This window comes from Hemiscyllium ocellatum, chromosome 43 (assembly GCF_020745735.1).
Source record: "Hemiscyllium ocellatum isolate sHemOce1 chromosome 43, sHemOce1.pat.X.cur, whole genome shotgun sequence".
In the NCBI taxonomy this organism is placed as follows: Eukaryota; Metazoa; Chordata; class Chondrichthyes; order Orectolobiformes; family Hemiscylliidae; genus Hemiscyllium; species Hemiscyllium ocellatum.
In genome coordinates this window covers 27,039,898-27,066,395 of record NC_083443.1, presented here as the reverse complement: position 1 = coordinate 27,066,395, position 26,498 = coordinate 27,039,898, and the positions used below count along the sequence as shown (strand labels likewise).

Genomic DNA, 26,498 nt, shown 5'->3' with positions numbered 1-26,498 from the left:
AGAACTGAACGTAGTTAAGGCGTGCGGGGAGATATTTTAGTGGGAGCTGTCGTTGAACACCTTTGGAGCAGATGGGGCTTGAACCTAGGCCCCCTGGCTCAGAAGTAGGGACACTACCACTGTGCCTCAACAGCTCCAAGGCCTGATAGGGAGATGGTTTTACTCAACCAGTTCGAACGTGTTACAATGGATCTTCAGAGCAATTGGGATTTGAACACCAGGCCTTCAGCTCAGAGGCAGGGACACTACCACTGCATCATAAAAGGTCCTCTAATGCACTTTTGCATTTTGCAGCAGTTTACTAATCAATCTATTCAGGATCTTATTACACACCTCTGGAGCAGGTGGGACTTGAACCCAGGTCTCCAAGCGCAGAGATATGGACATAAACACTTCGCCTCAAGAGCCCTTCAGGCCAAATGGGGAGAGGAACATCATCAACAATTTCCACATGTTTCAACAAGAGTGTTTATCTATTAAATAAATTGCAGAGAATATTAAAGATCCTTCCCATCTCTTCAAAAACAAATTACCACTAGCCAATTTAGCTTGATCATTTGTACGATATTTTCAAATCCCAGACTCGCCCAAACAATTCTCTCAGCATTAAATCACGACCAGTTCAAACACATAAAACAAAGTTCTGGAGAAACTCTGCATGTCTGGCAGTAACTGTCAAGCGAGGAACAGAGTTAACAGTTGAGTCCATTAGGACTCTGCTTTCAAAGAAACATTTACGTACCTGCGCTGATGTACACAGCATGTGTGAGCGTCCTTGCAAGCTTAAAATAACTGGTAACGTAAAAGCTGAAGTGCTAATCTTATCACCACAATGGCCTGCTAACACAATATTCAATGAAACCAAAAAAAGGCCATTTTGTCTTGCTGAGATTGATGTCAAAACTGGGATGACTAAACTCTGCACTATTAGATCTTAATAGATGTGAGAACACTTTCACAAAAACCCGCACATAATGTTTCACAGTGCTGTCAGATCAATGCTGATAGAATAAACACAAAGGTGTGTGGGGATGTTATCTTCCTGTATGCAAAATGTTACATTCCACAGTGACAAAGCTGCTCGGAACCTGTACGTGCAGGTGCTCTTCCTCGATTTCAGCTACAATAAGATGCAATACAGTTGAAATCCATTCAGCCCCTCACACCTGCTCTGCCATCTAGTCAGTACATGAATTATCAGAGCAGGAGAGTCGACGTTTCGGGCATGAGCCCTTCTTCAGGAAACGTCAACTCTCCTGCTCCTTGGATGCTGCCTGACCTGCTGCGCTTTTCCAACAACACATTTTCAGCTCCGATCTCCAGCATCTGCAGTCCTCACTTTCTCCTACTACACGAATTATCGCCAAGCTATCCACTTTGGCTCTGTAACCCTGTAGAACAAAGACCTAGTAATCTCAGTTCTGGCATTTTGCAACCAACCTGCCAGTCTCCTTGGGGCAGAGTGTTTCAGATTTCCACTCCCCTCTGTATGAAGGAATGACTCCCAGGCGTCACCTTTTTAAGGGCTTGAATAAGGTGCCCACATCATGAATTTTGGCATTTGGCCATCACATAATGGAATGACCCAGGGTCTGTGCTGAAATAGCAAATCTAGTAATAAAAAAGTGGATTGCATGGGTTTTTTTTTCAGATATATTAAACTAAGAGAGAGGGGCAAGAGCGGACATTGGACCACTGGAGAAGCAGTAATGGGGAAGAAAGAAATGTCAGAGGAACTGTGTAGATATTTTGTTTTAGTCTTCACGATGGAAGAGAGATAGTACACCAGAACTTCGAGAGCCAGCGGCAGAGGTCAGTGTAGTGGCCATCACTAAGGAGAAGGAGAAGAACATTTTCAACTCTGTTTCTCTTAATACTTTGTACCTGAAGTTTTTGCGCTGAGAGTGTGGCATTGTTATGCACATTTCACTGTATTCCTGTACTTGAGCACACTTGACAATAAAAATCTAAACCGAAATCACACAAGGTGATTTCAGGAGTTACAACATTGTTCTAGGATGTCCTGGATCCTCAGAGAAGAAATGCAACATAAGGACTTTTGGCTTTCTACATACAACTGCATCATTTCAAATACCTCACCCTCCAAACGCTGGAATTTCTTCCTGAAATGTCTCCTGTCCAGTTCTTTCCTTCAGTACTAATCTTTAAAACATATCTCATTGGCCAAACTAACAGCGGCTTGTCCCAACACCCACCCACATTACTCGGAATGAAATCTTGCTCAATGAATGTCCTGCGAAGCATTTTGATACGTTTACTCCATTAAAGGCACTAGTTAAATACAAGTTGTCGTATCATCAGCACTCCATATTATGGCTGCCATACATCAACTACATTTAACCTGACAGGTTTATACAAATGGTTAGCATGAGTAAAATCAGTTGCACTTTATCAGGCTGGTTACTATATAGTACTGTGTTAGGCATGATTTATGAGAACTGTTAGGACCCACTCCAGTCTGTGTCTGTCTGTAGTTAATGGAGTCCAATACCTCGCTGCTTTTGGTTTTTTTAAGCCCTTGCTTTCTTGAAAATGCGATTAAATCACTGATTAATGAATCCTGAGGATATCGTTTGTTTGAGTTCTGCGATCTGGACAATAGATCAGCCTATAACAGGTGTACACTGATATATAATACACCACCACCTCAACCCTCATTATCAGAACAAAGCAGCAATACACTTGGTGCCCACAATCTTTCTTAAACGGCAGCACCAGACTAGTGTCAGTCACAAGAGCAACAAGAGACCATTAAGCCCCTCTGGTATTGTTCAATCCTTCAGTTAGGTCTGTATCTGAATTCCATTTTACCCATCATGTTTCTTCAAGTTCTTAATATGTAGGCTACCAAAAGCCAATTTTAAATTTTTTGCAAGCTTTGGAAGCTGTAGATTTCCATGCTTTTTTGTAGACACTCGAATAGAACACGTACTTTCATACCTCATATGTTGACTGACCCCACTCAGAGAAACATCGAAAGTAGGAACAGGAAGCGGCCAGATTGCTCTCCAAGTCTGTTCCACTATGATCACATCTGAACACCCAACACGGTACCCTGTTCCTGCTTCTTCCCACACCCTTCAGCCCTATATCTACCTCCTTATGAAAACATTCAATGGTTTGGCCTCAACCGCTTTCTCAGATGGAGAGTTTGTTAGACTCACCACTCTCTGGGTGAAGACAGCACTCCTAATCTCTGACCAAAATGGCCTACCTCAAGTGGCCCCTTGTTCTCAGCTTCCAACTCATAAGGAACGTCCTTCCTGCGTTCACCTCATCTAATTCTGCTTGAATTTGATCGGTTTCTAAGAGATCCCTAATGCCCCACCCCCCCATTCTACGAAATTACCTTTTATTAAAGCAAAAAAACTCATACCCAAAGAACACTTGTATGTCAAATCTGTATCATTCCACAACAGCAACAGAATAGGATGGTTTAGCATGTTGGGAGACGTATACATTAATTTGCCCTGACCAAATCCACCTCCAACCGAGTATTAAATTATCAAAGAACGGTGATAGTAAGAAACCAAAAGAAAGATTGTGACGGTGAAAGAGGAAAGGAGCAAGAGTTGACCCTTCAAAAAACACAGGCTAGCAAATCAACTGTTGGAAAATCTACTGTGACAAAGGCACTGCTGGTAATGAGTTAAGTGCACACAAGGAATTCAACAAAGGAGCATGGAGGCAGTTCAGTCTTGCCAGGCAGTAGTAGCAATCAGGTCGGCAATGCTGTCAGATCTCCATTAATCAAGGGGGCAAACACGCAAGCCCTTCAGCAGTATCCGAACAGAAAAAAAATCAGCCCAGCCAGCTGACCCACAGCAGCTCACAAGAGGCAAGGGGTCACCACAGTGAGTCAGAAAGTGGGTCCAGACCAGTGTTTGACATGCAGGCAAAAAATAAAATGGGCAAAGGATAAAGCAGCTCTCACCCACAAGCAAGAGGAGGAAAAGCACCTCGAGTGTGAAACCTTTCAGGAATCGAAACAACTGGCCCTCTCTGACTCACTGCCTATGCCCAGTATCAGTTGGAGAGGTCGCACCAACACAAGCTTTCCAACTCAGCCTCTCGCCACTGGAGCCAATTCCCATTCTCGCTCAGTGAGCATCAGACAGCAGCTGAGAGGGGGAAAAAAACACAAACAAAAAAAAACTCCTTCCAATTCTGGAAAAGCCCAGGGTGGGCACAGCTCCTGGCTGACCAGGCACAGACAAACTCGGCGAGGAATTTCCCAATGCTTTTTTGTTACACAGCTGAGGCCAACTCGTGAAAAGCGCTCAGAAAGACTGACACTGACTAACCTCACACATACCAGCCTCGTGAAGTCATCGAGTTCAACCGGTAAAGTTTGGCTTTGACCCTTAGACCCAGGCAGCACGACATTGTTGTGAATGAGCAGGGCTGCCACAGTGTGTTTTTACACACAGCTCAGAAACAAAACTGCAGCAGCTAAGTTCTCCCTGACTTTAGGAAATACCTACCGAACAAACCTGAGCAACACAAAAACTTGAGCAAAAAAAAAATCTGAGTTTTGCTTTCTCGTTGGAGAGAAAAACTATTTGGTTTACCTGACAAGAGTGTAGATTTTTCGCTCACATTATTTCTTGGAAAGACTGCCTGGCGTACAAACAGCATTTTGGCACAGGGAGAGATCTTGCGTTGACATAAACATCCACTTTTTTAATCCCGGAATGACACCTTCCAGTGTTGTCAATGCTCAAGTGGATTCGCGCTCAGAAACGGCTCCCATTAACTCCTGGCTCTTCGCTGCAATTTGCAATTTCACTTTCGGCAGAGCCTGAGCACCAAGGTGATTTGCATGCCAATAGAGGAGGCAGGGGGAAAGGCGGAAACGTAATCCACAGTGATTTAACTCCTCAGCAGTTTCAGGGCTAATAGTGCCCCTCGCTGCTTCTCGACGCTGCTGCAGGCAGCCCGGCCGGAGCAGAGGGAAGCAGCACTCTGCTAATTCAAAGAAACCAAAAGGGTTAAAAAGCTCAGGACAAGGCGAGGGGGTCAGTTTGGCAAAGCTGTCATTAATTCACCGTGGATATTAAAAAAAAGCAAATCCAGAGCAATTCTCTGAACTGCACTCCTCGCTGAATGGGGAGAGGTTTGAATCCAAAAATCAAACAGAAATCTGCAAACATTTTAGGTATGATTAAACTAGAAAGAGCACAGTAAAGATTGACCAGGGTGCTACCTGGACTGGAAGGGTTGGAGTTTAGATTAGAGTTTAGATCGGATGCTGCCTGACCTGCTGTGCTTTTCCAGCACCACACTAACCTAAGCTTTGGTTTCCAGCATCTGCAGTCCTCACTTTTGCCTGGAAGGTTTGAGTTATAAGGAGAGGCTGCCATATCTGTTTCCCTGGATCGCAGGAGACCTTATAGAGGTTTATGAAATCATGAGAGGCATATATAAGGTAGATAGCCAACAGCTTTTCTTCATGGGAGGGGCATCTAAAACTAGAGGGCATAGCTTTCAAGGGAGAGATACAAAAGGGTCCAAAGGGTCAATTTTTTTCACAGAGTGGTGAATGTCTCGAACCCCTGCCTGAGGTAATGGTGGAGGTGAGTACAATTTTGTCATTCAAGAACATTTGGACAGGTACATGGATGGGAAAGGTATGAAGAAATATGGACCAAACGCAGGTAAATGGAACTAGACTAATTCTGAAAACTGGACAGTCTGAATAAGTTAGGCTGCTCTATGACCATCTTGTTCTCTCCTCACCCTGCCCCCATTAAGATGCTGCAAATTCACTGAGGCTTTCTAGGGGGAAGAAGTTGTGCCCAAGTCCTTCAATTCCAATCTTATTGCAGTTTTATGAATTCTTTTGTCCATTGGCCTCCACCCCATTTTCAATGGGGAGAGGACAGTGACCCGCTGACCCAAACCTCAATCGTTACCAGATGGGAACAGACCTCACTGTTATTCTGCTCATCCTGAAGGAACGGATATGTACTCCTGGCATTGACACTATACTTCATGAACTGACTTGTAGCTACAGGTATCTCCTGTTCCTCTTAATCATTAACCCTTGGCTTGTGACAGCATCAACAATCCCACACACACCCAACCCAAATTCTAATTAATTTCTCATTCCCGAAAGAACACAAAATAGTTCATTCATTGGCAACCAGGAATACCTCAACTGATTGGCAACACTGCCCGATAATTCCACCAAGAAATAGGGGAGTTATGGGAAACAGTCAAAATTAACAGCACAACACAGACCTGCCTTTATGTAGCATCTGATAATAGCTCTCAAGAATCACTCAAAGGAAGCATCTTATTACACGATGTTGGGCACAGCCACAGGTCCCATGATCAGGAATGAAAACCAATAGAACGCTAATCAAACTTTTAGGGTATTTGCAGCTTCACAGAGACATAGTCAACAGTCTGGTGCGAAGAAAGATCCCACCAAATGGGATTGAAGAAAATAACCAATTCCATAATTGGTTCAGTGTGTCTGAACTGGCTCCCGAAACAGCTACCCAGTTCATCCAATTTTCCAGTCTGATCTTCGTAGCCCTCGAAATTCACCATTTTCAAATATAAATCCAGCTCTCTTTAGAAACTTCTAATGGAATTTGCCTCCTCTATTCTCCCAGGTAGTGTTTTCCAAATCTGTACAATTGTCGAGTAGAGCCATTTCCCCTCCTGTCACACTACCTGGGGGGGGGGGGGGGGGGGGGGGAAGATCCTGAAATGGTGACCCTCCTGCTTGCAATCCTGAAATGGTGACCACTCGTCATACAAACTAGTGAAAACAGAATATCCTTCTCTACCCTGTCAAAATGCTCATAATTTTGAACACTTCAATTACAGTCACTTCTTAAACTTCTCTGCTCCAATCCCAATTTTCCAAAATCTAAAATCCCAAATTTTTGGTAATTTTATTAAATCTCCTCCAGGACTTGAACATTCTTCCTGAAAGATGGTGCCCAGAACACAACACAACATTGTACGTGTGGTCTGGCCCATGATTTATGGAGTTTTAGTATCACTTCCTTGCTTTTATGCGATATTCCTCTGCTTAAAAATAACTGGTTTCAAGTACAGGCATTAAGCCATCACATCCTGGGATACAGAGTGAGTACTCAGCCAACAGACAGACCCTATAGTTCTGCAGAAGATCCCAGGGGAACAATCAATGCTAACCGATTCATCACTGGATCTGCTGACTCACCAGCGTATCACATTTGCTGCAGTTCACAGACCAGACGCATTTGCAACAACCATCACCCGGTTTTAGAATCATAGAGTCAGAGATGTACAGCATGGAAACAGACCCTTCGGTCCAACCCATCCATGCCGACCAAATATTCCAACCCAATCTACTCCCACCTGCCAGCACCCGGCCCATATCCCTCCAAACCCTTCCTATCCAGGTGCCTTTTAAATGTTGCAATTGTACCAGCCTCCACCACTTCCTCTGGCAGCTCATTCCATACACGTACCATCCTCTGCGTGAAAACGTTGCCCCTTAGGTCCCTTTTATATCTTTCCCCTCTCACCCTAAACCTATGCCCTCTACTTCTGGACTCCCCCACACCAGGGGAAAGACTTTGTCTATTTATCCTATCCATGCTCCTCATGATTTTATAAGGTCACCTCTCAGCCTCCGACGCTCGAGGGAAAACACCCCAGCCTATTCAACTTCTCCCTTCTTTATTCGTTCACTGAATGTGGGTGAGGCGAGCATTTACTGCCCATTTCTAACTGCCCCAGTGGCTTGCTGGGACATTTCAGGAGGTGATTAAAAACCAGCCACATTGCTGCTGGGTTGGAGCCACACATAAAGATGGCAGATTTCCTTCTCTTATTCCTAAGAAGACAATAGTAAAGATTATTGCCTTGCCTGTTGAAAGTGAAGCTACTTGCTAAACACTCAACAGGGCTAACTGCAGAGTAAAGTGTACAAATCACTGCATTACACTTCAAAAAAATATAATAGCCCAGTTGTATCAATTTCTACCTGCTGGCCATGTCAGCTGTTCAATCACAGGCAATTAAATCCCAAAGAAAGATAGCCAAAGTTTCTCAGCAAGACATCCAGCTGAAAAGTGTACAAACTCTTAATTTGTCTTCCAATTGTTTCTCTTCCCCTCCAGCTTAAACCAGGTGTCTCCTCACCCATCTTAGAGTCATAGAGATATACAGCACAGACACAGACCCTTCGATTCGTGTCGAACACATATCCCAAGCTAATCTAGTCCCATTTGCCAGCATTGGCCCTTATCTCTCTAAGGAAAGAGGAAGGGCTGCAGATGCTAGAGATCAGAGACGAGAGTGCAGTGCTGGAAAAGCACAGCAGGTCAGGCAGCTTCCGAGGAGCAGGAGGACTCATGCCCAAAACGTTGACTCTCCTGCTCCTCGGATGCTGCCTGACCTGCTGTGCTTTTCCAGCACCACACTCCTGACCCTTATCCTTTTAAGGATAGTCCGGGGCTTTGGGAGTGCAGCTAAACAGGACAATAGCTAGAACTGTATCAAAGTGAGGACCCAGGGTGAGTCAGCCTTTGACTATCCTCTAACTTCTGGAGAAAAGTTCCTGCCTTCAAATTGGAGTTTCCTTTCTCAACTTTCCATGGGATTTGGGCACCACTGGCAAGGCCAAACCTTGATTCCTATCCTGAGTTGCCCTTGAACTGATTGGATTGCTAAGCCAACCTCAAGTCAACTACATTGGGTTGGGTCTGGAGTCACATGTAGGCCAGATGAGGTAAGGAGAGCAGATTCCCTTCCCAAAAGAGCATTCATGAACCAGATGGGTTTTTACCACAGTCAATAATAGTTCTCGCCTTCACCATTAGAGACTAACTTTATATGTTAAATTTATGAGTTGAATTTGAATCCCACCAGCTGCCAAAGTGGGAATTGAGCCCATGTTGAGTCAGAAAGAGCCCATGTTGAGTCTGTGCACAGTCCAAGGTAAGAAAATTGACTTTTAAGTACTGCCTTGATGGCCGGGATTGAGTTTTAGTAGTTAATAAGGCACTAAACGAAGGAACTCAATATGGGTTGTGCCGTGGGTAAGTAAAATCCTAGTTGACACAACACCTTTCAAACCTTTGTGCAGTTTTTCACGGTATTCCCTATCAAGTAGCTGCTTCTGAAATGGCATCGCTGTTGTACTGGCAGCCAATTACTCACAGCAAGACCCCACTAACAGAAAATGAGATAAAACAATGGCCAATCTGCTGTGGTAGTGGAGCGTGAAAAATAAATGTTGGACAAGAAGTCCAGTTTAAAAAAAAATCTTCAGCTTGCAGCCCTCCTATGGGTGTCCCACACCCAGACTGGTGATGAAAATCACTGTATCTTCATCACAACTCAGTCAAATTTCTTACTCAACCAACCCTCATGGTGTTGTCACCAGTAGACCCCGCCCAGGTTAGCAGCAACATATTCAATAACACTTTGCATATACCCCCTTACAGATCTAATGCAAGTTCACTCTTAAATGAAGAAGAAATTCGCAGAGCCATTTCAGCTGTGGAATTTGGGTTACTTCTTCACTGAACAGACCACTAAAATCCAGGAATCAGTATGCAGTGCACAGAACGCACAGCAGGACCTGCCAATCACAGACAATCTGTCTCTTCCATTTCCCATCACAGGTCAGCAAGTGCTTTGCATTCAGAGCATCAGAATCTATCAGCTTTGAAGACGTGTTGCCAGTTTAAAGTGCAGGTACCCCAAGTGATACGCGACAACTTATTGAATCTTAAATTATCGACGTTCAAGTTAAGAGAGCATGCAAAATGTCACAAGCCAGGTAAAAGAAAAATTATGCCCAAGTTTTGAGATAGATTTATTTGAGTTAGGCACATCAAGCTTCTTCTTTACTTTGAACTGAATCCATACACTCTGATGCAGACAACACAAAGTCTTCACTACATTTTTTCAGCTTCGTTCCTCAAATGATTACTGACATGACAAAAACTGAAATCTCAGATCTTCCTTCATTTTGTCATCAAAATTCCTTTCTGTCAGACTTAGACATACAAGTGCCCCATTGTTTCCCAAGTCAGGGGTGTGACAGAATATTCCCCACTTCCCTGAATGAGTTCAGCTCTAACAATGCTCAAGGTGGTCAACACCATGCAGGACAAAGCAGCCCACTAGTTCAACACACTTGGGCCGACAAATGGCAAGTAACATTTACACCACACAAATGTCCACCTCCAATAAGGGAGGATCTTACCACCATCTCTTGACATTCATTGGTCATTACCAAATCCCCCACTATCAATATCTTTGGGGATTATCATTGGCCAGAAACTCAACTGGACTTGCCACATAAACATGATGGCTACAAGACCAGGTCAGAGGCTAGGCGTACTGCCTCGAGTAACTCACCTCCTGACTCTACTAGTCCATCGATAAGGCACAACTCAGGAGTGGGATGGAATGCTCCCCACTTGCCCAGATGGGGCCAAATGGAAGAACACCCAAGCAGCTGGACATCATCCAGGACAAAGCAGCCAATTTGATTGGCATTACATCCACAAACATCGACTCCCTCCACCACCATCATCAACAAGATGCACTGCAGAAATTCACCACAGACTCTTGGACAGCACCTTCCAAACCATGACCACTTCCATCGGGAAGGGCAAGGGCAGCAGGTACACGGGAACACCACCCCTTGCAAGTTTCCCTTTAAGCCACTCACCACTCTGCCTTGGGAGTGTATCACCGTTCCTTCACTGTCACCAGGCAAAATCTTGGAATTCCCTTCCGAAGCGTATTGCAGGTCTGCCTACAGTACTGCAGTGGTTCAAGAAGGAGCTCACTTCTACCTTCTCACAGGGCAACTAGGGACAGGCAATGAATGCTGGCCATGCCGACCCTGCCCACATCCCATGACTGAACTAAACAAAACGTCTAAGGCCAGGAACAGTTACCTGACTAACGCCAGTCTGTGAAGAGCAAAGGTCTGCATATTTCCTGCCAGAATCATCCTGTGCAATCAAACATGTGCCTCTGCTTAACAACAGATCAGTTTTTGGTTTGGACAGTGAAACTGATTGCAAGGTACTTGTCATCTTATCTTCGCATCTCTGTGCAAGGGGTCAGAATTGTTTCTTCCTGATGAGAAGTTTAGCGTCAGGTAGGAAATTCTCTCCCCATGAAGCCCCCAACAGGATTGTCGGGCAGACCCTCACAACAATCAAATACTTACACAATTGGTGGTGTGTGTGTGTGTGTGTGTGTCTGTGTCTGTGTGGAATGAGCTGTCAGAGGAAGTGGTGGAGGCTGGTACAACTGCACTGTTTAAAAGGCATCTGAAAAATGTGTTGCTGGAAAAGCGCAGCAGGTCAGGCAGCATCCAAAGAGCAGGAGAATCGACGTTTCGGGCCTGACCTGCTGCGCTTTTCCAGCAACACATTTTTCAGCTCTGATCTCCGGCATCTGCAGTCCTCTTAAAAGGCATCTGGATGGGTATATGAATAGGAAGGGTTTGGAGGGATATGGGCTGGGTGCTGGCAGGTGGGATTAGATTGGGCTGGGCTATCTGGTCAGCATGGACGAGTTGAACCGAAGGGTCTGTTTCTGCGCTGTACCTCTTGAAGACCTAGTGATGCATGCATTCATCACTGTGCTGTGTCTGTGTGTGTGTGTGTGTGTGTGTGTGTGTGTGTGTGTGTGTGTGTGTGTTTTTGGGGGTCGGGGGGAGCTTGATGTGGGTGTCAGGCAGAACAAGGAGCATCACCAAAAAATCCTTTTCTGAAAGAAAAGAAACAAGTAGTTCCTGGAAACCTACACAAAAGCCAAGCGGGCCACTATTAATGGAAGGCATGCCTGCTGAATGCAGGAATTCCTTCTGGATGAAAGCACCTTCCCCCCCACCCCATGACAAGCCTCAACAGAAAGGCTTTTAAAGATTCTTTTCCGTCAGACTATCATACTCAGACAGCTGTGAGACTGCCCGTTGTGCCAATGCCATTTGCAAATTTGACTGCATTAATCAGAGATGGGGGGTGGGTGTGGGATTCATGATGGGGCTGGGGTGGGGTAGAGAGACAAGGAATCCAATAACTCACCTAAACCCTCAGAGCCAGAGCCCCAGAGGAACCACAGGTGTTGTGAAACCAGCAACTACTTCTTCCCAGTTGGAATACCCTCGCTGTGGCTGTGAGGAAAAAAACGCAAGAGAAACCGTGGATTAGCAAAGTCAATAACTCCCAAACGCTTTCAAGTATTTGTTTGAGAAAGGTCTCAGAAACACGCGCCTGCACAGTGTTAAATATGAAAAGGCAGCTCACGCTGACTGGTGGAGCCAAGCTGAACTTCTCGAAAGCTTTCACTGCCACCCACTAACGAGTGTCCAAGGCAATTAAAAAGGGTTCCTTCCACAGCCCCTGAGTTACAGAGTTAAAGCTCCATCTGCGTTGTGCTGCAGTTTGAGACCAGGCAGCTCAGGGGCTGGAGATCTGAACAGCAAGAGTACAGAATGGATCACTCACATCCAGAAACATTAACTCTTCTCACTCTGCCTTCTCTCCCAGCTCTGGGACACCGAAAGACCTGCTCCGTGCTTTCATCATTTGCTATTTTAATTTTAATCTTTATTTAGTAGCACAGTCCCAACGTAAGAGGGCACAGTGGGTTTTCTCGAATTCCTTTCCACAGTAGAGCAGAACATGCCAAGGGATTCATGGCTTCATTCTGTTGTGTTCCACATTCCCAATTTTAATCGTTCCCTGAGGTGGCAGTGGTGCCTTCACTGACAGAGTTCCTAAATTTAGGAATCCCCACCATAAGCCTGAGCACCTCTCTGCTTTTTAAGGTGGTCCCTTGAAAATTACACCTTTGGCTATCGCCTTCATACCTCATATATGGCTCAGTGTCAAATTTTGTGAGCTAACCCTCCTCTTGTGATGGCCACACTCCAGGCACTTTCAGCACATTAAAGGTGCTATGTAAAGGCAGGTTGGCTATATAAAACATATTCCACTTTAGAAACGGTGTTGGCTGGTTTAGATTTATTGATAGAAACAGACAACATGCAAAATATGAACATATGACTGTTCAAAGATTTCCCCGTGCGCCGGAATAAAAGATTCATACAGAAGCAGTCAACTCAGTATAAAACGCTGATTTTCCAAATGACTAGCTAGGATGCACAAGGTTTTGGTGTCAATTGTGACTCAGTGGATAGCACTCGAGTCAGAGGTTTGTAAGTTCAGTTCCCACTCTGGGGGTCTGAGCCTATTATATAGGCCAGCGCTGCAGTGTCAGCGTTTAAGCAGTGATGTAGGGGTGATGATGCTATCTTTTAAAAGCCATACCTTCAGCTGGGTATGAAACACTCCATCAATTTTTTTTAAAATGTTTGGATGTATACATAGTAACAAAGGCAGTTTGGTTCTGAACAGTCACATATCAAGGAAACAAACAAACATTTCAGTTTGACTCTTAACACACCCAAGGCTATATTTACATGCATTTGAGGTGGTAGGAGTCTGATAACTGAACAACCCCCATTTAACTTCAGCAGAAAGATGTCTTTCCCCACTGGGCCTCCATCAGTGTTAAAGCAAGAGGAGAGGTCATGAACAGGGGAGGATAATGTAGGGAATGCCGCAGCTAATTGGTGTATAGAAAACCTCCACAAAAAATTGTGGTCAATATCATATACTTTTATAAAGTGATATTAGTCGAGAGACAAATATTGGCCAAGGCACCCCCATGAGCCCTTTGAAAGAATGACACTTTGCGCCATCCTTACTGTGTTTCTTCTACAGAGTAGGAGAGGATGAGCCTGCATGTTAATATTAAGAGATCCGTTAGGCAGAGGAGCAGAGGCAGACCCTTCAGCCCATCCAGCTTGTTCCACCATTCAACAAGATCATGGCTGATCTGATCACCCTCAGCTCCACTTTCCTGTCCCATAACCCTTGCTGATTCAAAATCGGTCTCTCTCAGCCTTGAATATATTAAATGACCCAGCCTTGACAGCTCACTGAGAGACGCAAATCCACCTCCATCCGCAAACATTTCTGGCGGCAAAGAATCCCACAGATGCACGCCCCTCTGAGAGAAGAAATTCCTCCTCATCTCGGCCTTAAAAGGTCACCCCTGGCATCCAGTTGTCCTAAATCTTCTCTGATATTTTGTTCCTCACTAACAGAGCTAGTCACCCACTGGAAGTTCACCCCAGTAACTGTTATTCATGTGCAAGGGTCAGCCAGTCTATTCCACCAGAGTTTGACAGTGTGTTGCTGGAAAAGCACAGCAGGTCAGGCAGCATCCGAGGAGCTGCCTAACCTGCTGTGCTTCTGGAGCAATGCACTCTCAACTCTGACCTCCCAGCGCCTGCAGACCTCACTGCCTCTCCTGTTTATTCCACCTGCCACACAAATCCACCCCCATCTGCGAGAACACCAACACACACGCGCACACAACTGCTGATCACTGAAAGGCAACCGAAGAGTGCTGAGGCTAACTAGCACTGACAGGAAGCTCACTTGTGGTCCTTATGATGTGCTGGAGCCGGTTACAAAACTGAGTTTCCTCTCAGTGCTATCCCATCCCTCAAATCAAAAATACAGCAGCAATCTCCTTCTGTTGTAAGAGCTAATATCAGGAGGCCATTCAGTGCATCTCACCCATGCTGTTTCTTTGAGAGACCTTTTGAATTACAGCAAACCTTTTATTGACTGGCACCTATGGGATCAGGACTGTGTTGTTTGATCAAAATATTTCAGATAATCAAGAGGTAAGCAAAACTGCAGTAAACCTTGACCAAGCGAAGATGTCGATATCACTAAAAAAAAATCTATGTAAAAAACATCAACACACTTTCTAAAATCAATATAAAAACACACTGAGTAATAGAAAGGTAATGCGGTGGGTGTACACATCACTGTTGTACTTTGTTTACAGCATAATTAATGTGACATCATAATAGATTGAGATATTTGAAGTTTATTTTTTAGAATTAGAATTACATTTCATTGTTTATCGAGAATGCCAGATGATAAAGTGCTGGTTAAAACAACGTTTGCTGTACACCCTTTCCCTTATTCACTCCTCGTAGCTTTAAAAATATTTCTTAATCTGGTATTTATTTGATTTCCCTCTTTTAAGTGACTATAGAATTGGTTTCTGTTGCTCTATCAGTACAGCGCACCATACTGCGTAAAGGTTTTAAGAAACTGGAGCAGGAGGAGGTTATTCAGGCTAATCAATAAGGCCATGTATGATCTTCTACCCTGCTTCCAGGCCTTACCCTAACATCCCTTAATTGCTTTAGCATCCAGAAAATACATCAATCAATCTCAGTACAGAATGTACCAATCAAGACAGTATTCACAGCTCTCTGTTGTAATGCCTCTTCCATCAGGCAAAAGATACAGAAGTAGTTACAAATTACACAACACCAGGTTATAGTCCAACAGGTTTAATTGGAGGCACTAGCTTTCGGAGCGCCACTCCTTCATCAAGTGGTTGTGGGACTATAACCTGGTGTTGTCTGATTGGTAATCTTTTTGTTCAAATGACACTAAGTTCACAATATGATCAGACACAGGAGCGACTCAAGCTCTCTTGCTGGAAAAGGATTTAGAGTCACAGAGTCATAGAGATGTACAGCACGGAAACAGGTCCTTCAGTCCAGTGGGAAGAGAGGAAATGAGGAAACTTGTGAAGTCCACATTGATGCCCTGGAGTTGAAGGGTCCCAAGGCGGAAGATGAGGTGGTCTTGGGTAAATGTAGGGGAATGGGTCTGGGTGTGTTGCGCTTCAGCAGGTCGGTGTGGACTTGTTGGGCCGAAGGGCCTGTTTCCACACTAAGTAATCTAATCTAAAAAAAATACTTGAACCTGTTGGTGCCTGTGAAGTTTCTTCTCTGCTGTTATTGGATTGCTGAATGGACCTCTCTAACCTCAAGTCTAATTTGTGCACCTCCTGTGCAGAATAATCCTGCATGCCTTGTTGTCTGAGCACCCTATGGTCTGTATGTCCTTATTTAGTATGATCAGTCTGTATTGCTCACAAAACAAAACTTTTCACTGTACTTGGGCACACCTGACAACAATAAATCAAATCAAGAGATTCACACACCTGAGTGAGGAATCCATTTTCTGACGTTCGTTCTAAACAGCCAAACTTTTATGCTGAAATCTCAACAGGTTCCCTCCCCTCTCGCCAACCTTGCGTGAGAATCTTCAGCCAAAGTATACAGCCTCTCACAACATCTACATTTCAAAGCGAGATCACCTCTCAAATCTGCTCAGTCTTGGAGTGTTCATTTTCCTTTGGCCATCTGAGTGCCCATGAGAAGGTGGTGGGGAGTCATCGACTTGAACTCAATGCAAATGCTTGCTGGGCCATTTCAGAATGAGGTTAAGAGTGGATCACATTGCTGTGGGTCTGGAGTCACGGACAGGCCAGACCCAGGTAAAGATGGTAGATTTCCTCCTCTCAAAGACACGAATAAATCAGATCTGGCAGTTTCATTGTCCCCATTTACTGAGATTCATTTTTTAAAAAAAAAACTCGAGCTTTTGTGAATGTAATTTACATTTCCCAGCTCATACACAATCTCTACTTTATGGAAGCTGTCCATTTGGCCCATCGAGTCCGCCCAGACCCACCCCATCCCTGTACCCCTGCATTTCCCATGGCTAGTCACTGTGCCTCCAGATCCCAGGACAATATGGGCCAATTTAGCATGGCCAATGCACCTAATCTGCACATCGTTGGACTATGGGAGGAAACCAGAGCACTTGGGGGAAACCCACACAGACACAGGGAGAATGTGCAATCTGCACACAATCTCCCGAGGGTGGGATCAAACCCAGCTCCCTATTGCTGTGAGGCAGCAGTGCTAACCACTGAGCCATTCTGGTGGCTTGCTGGGAGGGAAAGTCATGTCTTCAGATTATCAAACCAAGGCCTTTAGATTACCACAAATCATGACACATTGCTACAGCATATAAAATTGACCCCAAGAGGCTCTTGTGACACAGTGGCAAAGTCCCTCCCTCTGAGCCAGGAGGACTGGGTTGAAGTCCTAGCTGGTTCAGAGGCGAATCATAACACATTGGACCAGTCTGCTTGATGATATCTATGATGTGACTTCACTTCTTTTTGACATTAAAAATTGTGTTTTTGCATTTAATAGGAATTCAAGTTGAATTACCCCCAACTCCATGCCCAGTTGATTTTGGAGTTTATTGTGACGTGTACTTTACAGTAAGAATACAATAAAATACAGTGAAAAGCCTTCAGTTGTCTCTTCAATACAGTGCCATTTGGAATAATTTAAGAATAGGAAACAAAAAGATATAGTTTGATGACAGACATGCCACACAATAACTACGTGAGCAGTCAGCATAGATTATTCACCAACAATTGGTCATTTTATTTATTGGGCCCTTAAAACTGAGCAGATGGGATTAAGCACAAAATGTCGGCTGTGATGTGGAGGGGCACGGGAGAGTAAGTTGCGCATGCTTGCATGTATCAGATGCCCAAAACAGTTTGAAGGGGTGAGTAGACGTGGCTGCAACTCGGAGAGAAAACCCTCCTGTTTGCAGGAATAGCTGAGAGGTCAGTCACATACGCCCAGATCTCCAGAATTAGGTCAGTTACATAACCATGAGCCTTATCCCAACATTACCGCCACCCCACCCCACCACCATTTCGTTAACAGATCGACTGTTAACATGCTTTGCTTTTCTGTTTAAAAATGGGTCACACCAAGCTGAGCAAATTTGCCAACATAGTTACAATAATTGCACTTCCAAAGTAGACAGTTGGTTGCGAAGGACTAGAGGTTTCCAGAGGATGTGGTGAAGTGACAAATAAACATGGGCGCTTTCTTTGCAAGTGTCATACACTCTCTGATTAACTGTAGTCAGCAAACCAGAAGAACCAACCAGGAACAATTCATGGAATATCCCAGTGACTATCTGATTTAGAGATTCCGTCTGTTTATCTGAAGTAACCAGAACTTACAGATAGGCCTTTTGCCCAACAGATCCATACTGGTCTCTCTGCTGTTCGCAAGCATTGCTCAAGCCTCTCCATTGCTGCACATCCATCTATTCTCCCTGCTTTATCGATAGCAGCCTCCCCCATAATGGATCCAAGTCATTCCACTTAAAAAGACCTCACGGTACTGATGGCCACATTCTAACCCCCCTCTGGGTACCTGAATGACTTTTTGAGTCCCCTGTATTTACAGTCCCTTGTGTTCCATTAATGGGACCAGCAAATAAGTGTGGCTAAAAGACTGTGTTCAATTGGCTCAAGTCTTCAATGGAATATGCACAAAATCATGACACTCACACTTTGAAAAAGTAGAGTCATTGTCGTATACAGCATGGAAACAGGTCCTTGGGTCCAACTCGTCCATGCCGACCTGATATCCTAAATTAATCTCGTCCCATTTGCCAGCACTAGGCCCATATCCCTCTAAACCCTTCCTATTCATATACCCATCATGTGCCTTTTAAATGTTGTAATTGTACCAGCCTCCACTACTTCCTCTGGCAGCTCATTCCATATACGTACCACCCTGTGTGAAAACGGTGCCCCTTAGGTCCCTTTTAAATCTTTCCCCTCTCACCCAAAATCTATGCTCTCTAGAATCTGGACACTCCCAGCCCAGAGAAAAAACCTTGTTATCCATGCCCCTCATGGTCCTGTAAGCCTCTATAAGGTCACCCCTCAGCCTCTGACGCTCCAAGGAAAATAGCCCCAGCCTACTCAGCCTCTCTCTCTCTATAGCTCAAATCCTCCAACCCAGGCAACATCCTTGTAAATCTTTTCTGAATCCTTTCAAATTTCACAACATCTTTCCAATGGAAAACTCCATTCTCCTCTCATGTCTTTTTCCAGTGAAGTAGAATTGAAAGAAGTGGCTTCATTTTTTTTGCTTCATTAGTAGGATGTGGCTGAATCGCTCGCTAGGTCAGCATTTTTGTCCATCCTTAATTGCCTTTGAGGAGGTGGTGGTGAGATGTCTCCTTGAACAGCCAGCTACAGTCTTTATGATATAGGACTATACACATTCCTGTTAGGGAGAGACCTAACAGGATACTGTATCAACTTCTGAGGTATGTCAATAATAGCAACGTCTGGAACAAAAGTCAATGTATTCAATGAGTATCTGCATGGTCAAGCAGCTTAGAGGGAACATTGGGAGGATGGTCTAGGATTTTGATCCACCTACTGGAAAGAAAGAAAGAGGGTGGTGAGTGACTCGGAGGGGAACTTGCAGATGGCGGTATTCCCTTGCAACCACTGACAGTTATGTGGCCTGAATGTTATCCTCACCTGTCAGTTCAGCAAGGATATTGTCCAGTTCTTCCTACATTTAGATGTGGAGAAGCACAAAGCAGCTCAACTCTCAAGGAGATCCATGATGTGTTGGCAAGTTAGATATAAACTTCATTTGGTCATAGAAGACAGAGGGTAGTTATGTGGAGGGGTATTCCACTAAGACCCATGCTGGGACCTCTGTTGTTTGTAACATATACAAATGATTTGGATAAAAATCTAGCAAATTTGCAGATGACATGAAAATTGGAGGCATTGTGGACATTGAGGAAGATTATCAAAGTATACAGCACGGGGTGGATCAGTTGGAAAGTTGGGCAGAGAAATGGCAGATGGAGTTTAATCCAGCCAAGTGTGAGGTGATGGATCTTGTGAGGTCAAAGAGGAAAGAACACAGTAAATAGCAGGACCCTTGGGAGCACTGATTTACACAGGGATCCTCGGGTACAAATCCCGAGCTCCCCGAACGTGGCAACCCAAGTGGGTAAAGGTGGTAAAGCATGCTTGCGTTCATCAGCTAGGGCATCGAATATAAAGGTTGGCAAATCACGTTGCAGCTACGTAAAACTTTACTTTGGCCACATTTCCAGTAGTGTGCACAGTTCTGGTCACCGCACTATAGGTAGGGTGTGGAGGCTTTGTAAAAGATGGGGGAAAAAAAGGATGACTATTGGGATGTTGCCTGGATTGGAGTGTATTAGCTGCGAGGAGAGGTTGGACAAACTTAGACTGCTAACACTAGAAAGCCAGAGGCAGAGGGGTGACCTCTTAGAAGTCTTTCAAATTACAAGAGGGGTGGATAGTTAGAATCTTTATTTCTCTGGAGTGGAAAATGCCAAAATACTATGGAGCAGAGGCTTAAAGTGAGAGAGGGATGTTTAAAGGAGATGCCACGCAAACTTTTTTCCCCCCCCTCACAGGGTGTTAGTTGGCTGGAACATGCTGCCAGGGGAGGTGGTAGAAGCAGATACAATAGCAATGTTTAAGAGGCATTTAGACAGACACAAGAACAGGCAGGGAATAGAGGGATAGGGATTATGTGCAGGCAGATGGGATTGCTTTAGAATGGCATCATAGTCAGCACTGAATGATGGGCCAAAGGGCCTGTTCCTGTGCTAAACTGTTCTTGCTAATCCCCAGGGTTTTGCAACCTGAATGGAAATAATGATTCAGAACAATCAAACGACGCTGGGAAAAAGGACAAAAATCAGCATTGGCACGCTGTAAGCAATGAGCTGGTGAATGGGACAGTGATGCCAAGGTGAAGTGAGACTGTACATAGAACATAGACCAGTACAGCACAGAACAGGCCCTTTGGCACTCAATGTTGTCCCGGCCTTTTATCTTACTCTAAGATCAGACTAAACTACATACCCTCCATTGTACTATCTTCCATGTGCCTACTCAAGAGTCACTTAAATGTCCCTAGATGTCCTTAAATGTCTGTTGAAATGCACAAGTGAACGCTGCTCAGGAAAGGGCGGTCCCAGGAACCGCCTTGATGCTGCTACACCCTTCCGGTAAAAACCAGTTCCGAGAGCCAACCGAAGAAAAATGCTGCATTTTGCATCAAATCATGATCTTTCTTCAAACCATTTGAAAGGACCAAGTCTCAAAGCGATGAGTGAGGGCCCTCTGCAAATCTGTTGAAGGGACAAACATCACTGAATTAAAAACAAAATGGAGAAAACTGCAGACGCTGGGAACCAGAAACAAAAGCCGAAATTGATGGAAAAAATTCAGCAGTTCTTCGAAACTGCTCTGAGGGAGAGTCACTGGACCAGAGACATTAGATTAGATTACTCAGATTAGATTACTTACAGCGTGGAAACAGGCCCTTCGGCCCAACAAGTCCACGCCGACCCGCCGAAGCGCAACCCATCCATTCCCCTACATTTACCCCTTTACCTAACACTACGAGCAATTTAGCATGGCCAATTCACCTGACCCGCACATCTTTGGACTGCGGGAGGAAACCGGAGCACCCGGAGGAAACCCACTCAGACACGGGGAGAATGTGCAAACTCCACACAGTCAGTCGCCTGAGTCAGGAACTGAACCCGGGTCTCTGGCGCTGTGAGGCAGCAGTGCTAACCACTGTGCCACCGTGCCGCCCATAAACTCCAATTTTACTCCACAGATGCTGCCTGATTTGCTGAGATTTTCCAGGCAATTTCATGTTTTTGTATCAAACATCACTGGGCCTCCTCTATATCCTGATAATGGAAAGGACAACCATTTAGAGGTTGGCTATTGACACACATACTCTCCCTGGACCCCAGTGTCACTCATGGAGCAAATTAAAAACAAAGCTGCAAAAGCAAAACACAAGGTTAATCAAGTCCAACATCTGTGGCTGTGACTGTATTGCATTCCAGACTAAAACTCTGATTGTGGACAGCAAGCAACACAGACTAAGGAAGACAAAGCATCTGGCAGAATGATCCTTCTTGCTTCGACAACAATAGCATAAGTTGGACCGCACGGAGAGTCTCTTTCAGGAGGTCTCGTCACAAAGCAAGACAGGGGTTAATGCCTAACAGTTGGGTGAAAGCGTGTCAACGTAAAATTCAGCCGAGAAAAGATCAAATCGCAGGATCAGTGAGGGCTGTCTCTCTGATTAAACCCCGAAGCACAACTTGCTGTGTCGAGCATGTAACAAGATTTTCATTTGTAAGGAGGCAGGGGATTGGGGGGGGGGGGGGCGGAGTGAGGTGTGGGGGTGGAGAACCACTTCAAACTTTCACCAAATCTGTGAAAGTGGACCAGCACACAGGATGCAAACTGCCCCTGGTGACCTTCAGAGAAAGATAAGTAAATTCAGACTGAGTGAAAAGTGTGTGTAAGTGTGTGTCACTCTCATTGTCTAGTTTTCACAGGATTCACATTCTTCAGCCAACCTTTCAGCAATATTCCAGCAACCACTGACATGTCAAACTTCAGGGAGGGGATGGAATACACTCCTGGCTGGGAATGATTTTTTTGCTCCTCCAACACCATGCTTTTCTGTGTTGTTTTATTCCCCCTGTGACTGGGTTTGCTGTTTTACGCAGTTGTCAACAGTCTGAAAACTGGCTGCAATAACCTTACACAGAGAAGACAGCAGCCTCCTCTATCCCTCTACCAAAACCTCACAACTGAACAGGCACGGGTGATGACTTCTGCTCCGAACAGGCACCAGCGATATCGCCACCCTCAGCTACTGAACATACCCAGAGGGTGATACGACTCTGGACCTCACTGCCTGTGAGGGTGGGAGGGGCAGAAACCCTCAACACATTGAAGGTAGTCAGATGGTGCAAACAGCACGGTGGCTCAGTGGTTAGCACTGCTGCTTCACAGCGCCAGGGACCCAGGTTCAATTCCAACCTCGGGCAACTGTATGGGGTTTGCACATTCTCCCAGTGTCTGCGTGGGTTTCCTCCCACAGTCCAAAGGTGTGCAGGTCAGAGTGAATTAGCCATGGGAAATGCAGGGTTACAGAGATAGGGTGGTGGGGATGGTTCTGGGTGGGGTGCTCTTCAGAGAGTCTCAATGAGCCAGGTGGCTTGTTTCCACACCGTGGGGATTCTATGTGAACTTGCATGTCTTCGCATTACAGGGTATGAGCCAAGTGTTGGAAAACGGGACTAAAATGGTTAGGTAGTTGTTTTTGACCAGTGCGGAAGTGATGAACCTAAGTGCCTGTTTCTGTGCTGTAGATCCCGAACGTCCACGTGGTGGAGTTCAAAATCCGAATCCAGTTCTCCACATAGGACCAGTAGACAACAATTGCAAGATCATTGGTTTCAATTTGCTCACCAAACTGTTCTCTGTACACTTGGTGCGTTTCTATGGAAGATATTCGATGCCTTGTCCATCAACATTCTCCCTTACCACAAAAATTGTCAATATGCTCCCATTCAGCTTGTGCTCTGTGTTACCTTTCAATATGGACTCAAGGGTTCAATTACATGGAAGGATTTCACAAGCCAGGACAGCGTTCCCTGGGATTCAGCACAAGATGTGTTTCAATTGCTTTAACAAAGGAATGAGGGGACAGATTGAGAGCAAAACTGTGTTGGTTAGGTGTCCAGGACATGGGGTCAGTGTCTGAAAGTAAGGGCAGCACTTTGGAGTAAAATCAGCAAGGGATTCTGGAGGTTTCAAATTCTTTTCTACATTTGGTGGTGCCGGCTGATACAATGACAAAGGAGCAGCACTCCGAAAGCTTGCAATTTCAATGAAACCTGTCGGATCAGAACATTTGAAAGGCATCTGATTGCATGCATGAATAGGAAGGGTTTAGAGGAATATGGGCCAAGTGCTGGTAAATGGGACCAGGTTAATTTTAGAATATCTGGTCAGCATGGATGAGTTGGACTGAAGGGTCCGTTTCATCTCTGACTCTAATGAGTGTGGTAAATGCTGCATGGATAGTTAAGTTTAAAACTGAGATCTATAGGTTCTTGTTAACCAAAGGTATCAAAGTGTGTGGGGCAAAGGTGTGAGCTCAAGCCATGGAATTAGTGTACGAGAGTATATGCTCTGCTGTCATGCTTCACCATGTGAGTATTTAAGTTTAACAGACATTGTCATGATGGCCTGACCATATCATGGTGTGGGATCCGAGGGTATTAAAGATACCAGTCTCCATCTTAACTGAAACAAATGGAAGTTGATACAAGTATGGTATCGTTTATAAACAAAGAGTTTAATATTAGCCCAGACACTGAAATGCCTTTTCCTCTGTATATGTGGGGGTCAGTTTGCTCAGTTGGTTGGACAGCTGGTTTGTAATGCAGAGTGATGGTAACAGTGTGGGTTCAATTCCCCCACTGGCACAGCTTACCATGAAGGACACTCCTTCTCTAATGAGAGGGCAGTCCTCTGGTCCAGTCGGACTATGTCAACTTTACCTTTAATATTGACTGCCCAGAAAGGTGGCCAACATCATCGAAGACCCCTCCCAACCTGGTTACAATCTCTTCCGACAGGCAAAGGTTACAATAGCTGAAACACATGAACCGTTTCTTTCTCGCTGTTGTTAGATTTCTCAATGGATCTCTCAAATTTCATATCTAATGTTGATCTTGCTTTTTGTACACCTTTCTTTGCAGCCATAACTTTATATGCCTCGTTCTGTTCTATCACCCTATGATCTTTCTGTCTTTGTATGGTATGATCTGCCTGTACTGCATGCAAAACAAAAATTTTCACTGTATCTAGGTACATGTGATAATAGTAAATCAAATCAAATATATGTGTATACACTAAGACCTGTAATAAGCAGATTGAATCTTCCAATTCTATGTTACCCATCTATCATTCTTTCAAGGGAACTAGCCTCATGAGATACCCAACTGAAAGTAAAAGCTAACAACAGGATTTCAGTTCGTGCTGTGTGTTCAATGAGAGGAGCTAAATGGGCTACCTCCTGTCCTTATGATTTACAGGATACAAACCATTCAACTTAGTTAAAAATCACACAACACCAGGTTATAGTTGAACAGGTTTAATTAGAAGCACACTAGCTTTCGGACTGACGCTCCTTCATCAGGTGGTTGGACGACATATAACCTGGTGTTGTGTGATTTTTAACTTTGTCCACCCCAGTCCAACACCGGCATCTCCAAATCATTCAACTTAGTGCCTCATAATCAGACCTATGATATTCTTGGACAGAGCAGACTTCCTCACTTGCTGGCGATCTTTGGGAAATTGCACACTCATTCGGCTGAAGCCTCAGCCTTCGAGAAGCACTTTAGAAAAGAAGCAACTCAAGTTCGCTACAGCAGAAAAGGAGAGGCTCATTTCTCCCTCGTCCATTTGCACCCACACCATAATTCGACCAATGCTGATGAATCATCACGGAGTTTATCTATTAAGAAAAGCAACAAAACATAGGCTGCAATCTAACTGCGGGTAAAAAATGAGGTCTGCAGATGCTGGAGATCACAGTTGAAAATGTGTTGCTGGTTAAAGCACAGCAGGTTAGGCAGCATCCAAGGAATAGGAAATTTGACGTTTCGGGCATAAGCCCTTCATCAGGAATCATAAGCCCTGAAGGGCTTATGCCCGAAACGTTGAATTTCCTATTCCTTGGATGCTGCCTAACCTGCTGTGCTTTAACCAGCAACACATTTTCAACTGCAATCTAACTGCATCAGCATCAGTTTCCTTGGTTTATTTCTGGGTTGTGTTTGCCTGTTAAACCAACTGGATTATTTGGACAGAAGCTAGTAATCTGTACAGTTCAAGTCCAAATCAAGATGTTCGATTTCAAACAATTTCTCAGACTGATTGGCAGCCCATTCAGCTCATTGAGGCCAAGCTGTTATTTACTCCTCCCACTTCACCTATCCCTCTCTCCTTCATGTATACATCCCATGATGATCAATGATAATTATATCTGTTACAGGCCAGGCCCACCTCAAAACATTTCAAGGCAGCAGCCCAGACGCTAACCTTTCTCATTGTTTTAAGCAGGTGTAGAGCGGGTATTCCAGGAGGGATGCAACTGGCCCAACCACTTAGCTTTAAACAAAACAGAATTTACTTACAGATTACTGAATGCAGCATGAACAAAAGAGAACCAAATTTAGGACAACTTAACCGACCTGAAAACCCAATCGACTCTATCGCAACTTAATTACGCTTTTCCAAATACCAGTAGCATCCCCATACACACCCCCTTGGCAACAAAAAGTATCTCACACAGGTTCTTATTTGACAGAGATTGCAGTGTGTGTGTGCGCACGTGTGTGTGTGTGTGTGTGCGCGTGCGTGTGTGTTTTGGGGGTGGTGGGCGCGGATATCAGCATGGAGCAGTTTCTTGGACCCAGCAGCTTCTCTGGGTTCCCAGCTAAAACCTGACCAGCTGCCTCAAAACTTACTGCTTCGTAAAACCCAACCAGAAAAAAAAACCTTGAACTGGGAGAACCGGCCATTCCCCTTTCATTGTCTAAGTGCTGTTCGAAAAAAAAGACCTTTCCAAGGAGATATTTCCAGATATAATCGGAACCTCTGCCTCTGCAATCCCTCTGAAAATAAAACCAAGGACGACATCACCTTGTCAAAGAAGCAGCATCGTCACATTTCCAAAACTGTAAATGCATCTAAACTTATCGTTTGTGATTTTTATTTTCCCTTTTGGTTAGCCCTAAATGTCAAACGTACTCATG

The 26,498-nt window shown here is 44.6% G+C and overlaps 1 long non-coding RNA gene across 1 annotated transcript in view; it reads right to left on the bottom strand.

Moving 5' to 3' along the window:
• Positions 1–26,498, bottom strand: part of LOC132835036 (uncharacterized) — a 428,224-nt gene that overhangs the window by 97,769 nt on the left and 303,957 nt on the right. The window contains exon 4 of the long non-coding RNA XR_009647266.1: positions 12,087–12,175. This is a non-coding gene — a long non-coding RNA (uncharacterized LOC132835036). The remainder of the gene's footprint in view (positions 1–12,086; positions 12,176–26,498) is intronic.